The sequence below is a fragment of the Neolamprologus brichardi genome, chromosome 2 (assembly GCF_056152115.1).
Source record: "Neolamprologus brichardi isolate AB-2024 chromosome 2, ASM5615211v1, whole genome shotgun sequence".
Lineage (NCBI taxonomy): Eukaryota > Metazoa > Chordata > Actinopteri > Cichliformes > Cichlidae > Neolamprologus > Neolamprologus brichardi.
Window position 1 is genome coordinate 5,037,501 of NC_142105.1, and position 4,313 is coordinate 5,041,813.

Below are 4,313 nucleotides of genomic sequence, written 5' to 3' on the forward strand. Positions count from 1 at the left end.
TAAATAAACTTGCTTACATACTGGTTGGATAAAAACATCTTCATGTGTGAGTATACAGAAAGAAAAAATACTAAACAGCTTCTAGTTCGATATTTTTAAAGCCAAATACATTGCATTATGGGGGTGAGATGTTAAAATCATGTAATTAATTCCTATTCTGAACTTTCCTGTATATTTTATTCTTTAACATTTGGTGTTGATATGAAATATATGTCAATGCTTGGCATTTGGAATCAATCCTTCTATGTTTTTCTTGTTAGACTTGGTGCAGCAATTCTGCTTTATTACTTTTGTCTCTTTGTTTGCTTCAGTGCTTTTGCTGTTTGTATTTTTTCTGATGAGGACCGGGGTTGTTGTTCTTTCAAGAGGAGATTAATATGTTTACACGCGATGAATAAACAAAAAAAAAATAGTATGGTATGGTATTATTCCATCACATTTTAAAGTGACATCAAAAAGAAGCATCCACATTCACATGGTTTACGTGATGGTTAAAATGCCAAATAAGTAAGAGTGCCAAATTCTAGTGCCAGTAGATAAATATAGTCTTAATATACTCAATCACTGTCATCTCAGTGAATGTAAATGATTCTGATACATTCTGTAACTTTTGTAACTAGATGTACAGTTGGTGGCAATGACTAATACAATAGCCTTTCTGCTTTGTTTTCAAGTCTCCATGTATTTTGCATTAATCGGACAATGGAGTAGCACAAGTTGCATGTTGTTGCCGCAAATACTACATACGTTTCTTTCATTACTGCCAAACATACATTTTCATTTCAATGTTGAAGTTGTGAGGTTAAATGTTTGAAATTGGAAATACAATGTAAGACATATATACAATATATACATATAAACATATATTTTATATAAAAGTTCAAATATGAAAAATTGTATCCCTTATCATAAGTACTCGATTTCCTTTTGCAGTACTTAATGCTACATTTAATTGTTTTAAAGATACAATATTACTTTTTAGTTGTCCAGACTCACCATAAGTTAGATACACAGGTTATGCAGATGAGCACATCTATTTATAAGATTTTTTTCCCCCCACTTTCAAATAGATCTACAACAAACCCCCTCCTGCACACAGCAGGGACATGAACTATACTATTATTATTACCACTGTTTTTGTTATCAAGTATAGAAGCATACGGTATACCATAGTCGCTAATCAATTTCATTGCATATTCAGGCTATTTCACAGACATTTTGTATATGGAATGTGTGCTAACTTGTTTATTTTTTGGGACTCTTTCTAAATAAAAAGTGGCTGATCTATTGTTATCTTTTACTGTGTCATTTATTTGGAATCTCTTTGTATTTATGCTATTGAAATATTCATGTAGAGTTATTTAAGTTTTCATAAACATAACCTTACCTATGACTGATTTGTTTGCTTATATATAACACACATAAAGGGGAAATAAGTGACAGGTGTCACTTATTTCCCCTTTATGTGACCTGGCTGGGCTGTGATTTATATCACCCAAGGCACTGCACAACCATTTGTGCTTTCATTGCTTTTTCTGTTTAGCGAGATATATATATCACGTTACTAAACTTAGTTTGCCAGAGCTGAAGGCACATCACAGAAACTGTGCTAAAAAAAAAGACAACAACAAAACTTACAGAGGATATGAAGACAAATACGTGTTTTCTTTTGTTTGTTTGTTCTTTACTTTTAAGTACAACCTTTACAGTTGAAATGTATTGGTTAAATCTAGCGTTGTTGTGTGCTACAATTCTTGAAGTATAAAAACATCAAACAGTTTTGAGCTTAAATTGCTTAGTGCTGAAGTGCCTTTAGGTCACCCTACTTCTTCTGAGTGTTAATGAATTTCACACGTCTCCGTTAAGATGGCTGACTTCCTTCTGCTCCCTAAGATAATCCTCCTTTTCTCACATTCAAGCCATGTGTGCCTTTCTATCATGCCTTGTAGTTAATTACATCATATTAAAATCATGTTTAGCTGCAAGTAGAATCCGTAGACAGACACCCAGGAGCCACAGTTATTGCAACTATATACAGTTTATAGATAATGAATGTAAGCTCGACTAATAAAGTGAATGCACTTTCATCAGCAGGCAGAAAGATTTTGCCTTTGTGCTTTTTATCCCTTAGTCGTGAATGGCTCATGGGTTATCGTCGTCACCGCCCGCAGGCGCCGTGGACACTGAAGTGTATGAATCTTTCTTTTACACATAAAAAGGTTCCTGTAAATGTGACATGTACTGCAGACCAGAGCACACTGAATCAATAAGACCCTCACCCTGCACATGCACATACTCAGATGTGAGAAACTTGTCAATAGAAATCAACGACATACATTAATGGCCATGTGAGTCAGGCTGTCTGGGCAGAACAACATGATTTATTTTTATATTCCAATCTAGTTTTACTAATTATATTTTACATTACTATGCAATTCTTCAAAAGTAGCTTTCGCAAATACTCAGTAAAACGACTGTTTGATGCTGTGAAGTTGTACTTTTTCTTAAGTGTACATTTGGCAATTTAAAAGGAAATAAACATACACCGTTAATTTTCAAAGGCTTCTGATTCCACTAAGTCTTCCCACTTTATGGCATGCAAGGTGTTTGGTTATCTTTTTGTTCTACTAAGCTCATGGTCCCAACAACTTTGATTGTGTTCTTGCTTCTGAAAATCTGTGAAGTATTTCCCGCTTCATCTTTTCCACCTTTTGTCAAATGCAGGCAGAGACCTGCTTCATGTGCACATTTGTATATGCTGCATCATTTTCCTTTCATGTCATTCTTGTCATTCTGGGTGTATCTTGACATACTCCCAGAATTTCAAGCATCCATGATCCATTTTCATGAGTGTTTGTATTAGGCTCATGGGATTGCTCATTGCTTTGGGCAAAATCACACTGCTCCATGCACCTCTCTGTCGCCACTCTACTCACATATGCTGATTTAAACACTTGGGCATAGCAAAGAGGTTGCTCGCCATCTGCTACTTAGTTGGATCAGATGGCTTTGCTACTGGACGCATCTGGTCAGCCCAAACATTTTGTGAGGGTTTTGCCTGGTGGATGACTCAGTGGAATGAATTTAGCTTTCTAGTCCAAAAGCCATTTTAGTGTTTTTGTTGACATAAAGACAGGTGACAAATTCAAGAAAACCCCGGAGAGGAAACCTGGACCTCTCCAGTGAAGGGGAACCGGTGGCTCTGCCATGCCATCAGGGGCATTTTGGCAGGATAATTTTTGCTCACTTGACCCTTTAAAGACAAGGGTTACTGCAAATCAAGTTATTTTGAGTGATCCCATTTATGTTATGTTGAAACATTTCTATCCTGGTGGGCATGAGCTCTTCCAGAACAGCAATGCCCCCATTGCTACGAGGCGTCGACAATTTATATTTAAAACATTTATTTGTACAAGGGGGAGAAGCCCCCACAGTTAAAATGCTTAAATTATACTATTGCATGAAAGAAGTATGTAAAATGTTACAAATTTTAAAAATCAAAGAAGATAAAGTGTTACGGTTGTGCTAAGTATAAACTCTTCCTATTTTATTTCCCATTATACTCATTTCTTTAATAATGAAAGGATTTTTTTAAACATGTAGTTATATTCCCACAAAATGCATTTTTCCTTTAAAAAAAATGTAGGAACTTCCTGATAAACATAAGAATTTGTATTTTTTAGGTTTTATATACATTTTGATATTTTGCGTTTGCAGCATAAAATGTCGATAATTCCCCCTTTCTCAGCACAATCTTGCTGTTTGCTTTCAACAAAAACACAGATTTGTTTAACCTTAATTAGTCATCCTTGGCGCCTCCTTTTTTAGTTTTACTTTCCTTAACGGGGTTAGGGTTATTGAAGGTTATGAATGTCCCATGGCAACACTACCAACTTTGCGAGCATAGCTCCAGTCTGAAGTTTTTTGCTATTCATTGCTTTTTGTTATACCAGTATTTTTGCCACTATTTTGTTTTTCCTTTATGTAGAAATGACTTACTGAAGTGACACTCTGCAGAAGCATTGTCATCATTTTACAAGGCGGTTGCACCACCTTTGTGTAATCAAGCTTGCTTATGGGCCATTAGTTCAGCCGATAACATCACACAGGAATGGTTGACCAAAATGAATCTTCATCCATGTGAGCTATCAGCATGTGATGTGCCAGCTTTGTCTCACTTCTTTCCGTTATATTGCTAGTTATCAGTGGTTGTTATGATATGTTTCTCCTTGGACTGAAGGTAATGATGACAGAAGGTACACAGGGAATGGCCTGAATCTGCCACCTCATATAGGAGACATCAATAGCACAGA

The 4,313-nt window shown here is 35.8% G+C and overlaps 1 protein-coding gene across 2 annotated transcripts in view; it reads left to right on the forward strand.

The window, feature by feature from the left end:
* The window catches only part of gria2b (glutamate receptor, ionotropic, AMPA 2b), a 51,936-nt gene extending 50,647 nt beyond the window's left edge, over window positions 1-1,289 (forward strand). For both annotated transcript variants that reach the window (XM_087846409.1, XM_087846419.1), the window contains exon 16: window positions 1-1,289. This exon is cut by the window's left edge and continues 782 nt beyond it. The gene's annotated coding sequence lies outside the window, so the exon portion shown is untranslated.
* The last annotated feature ends 3,024 nt before the right edge of the window (window positions 1,290-4,313 follow it).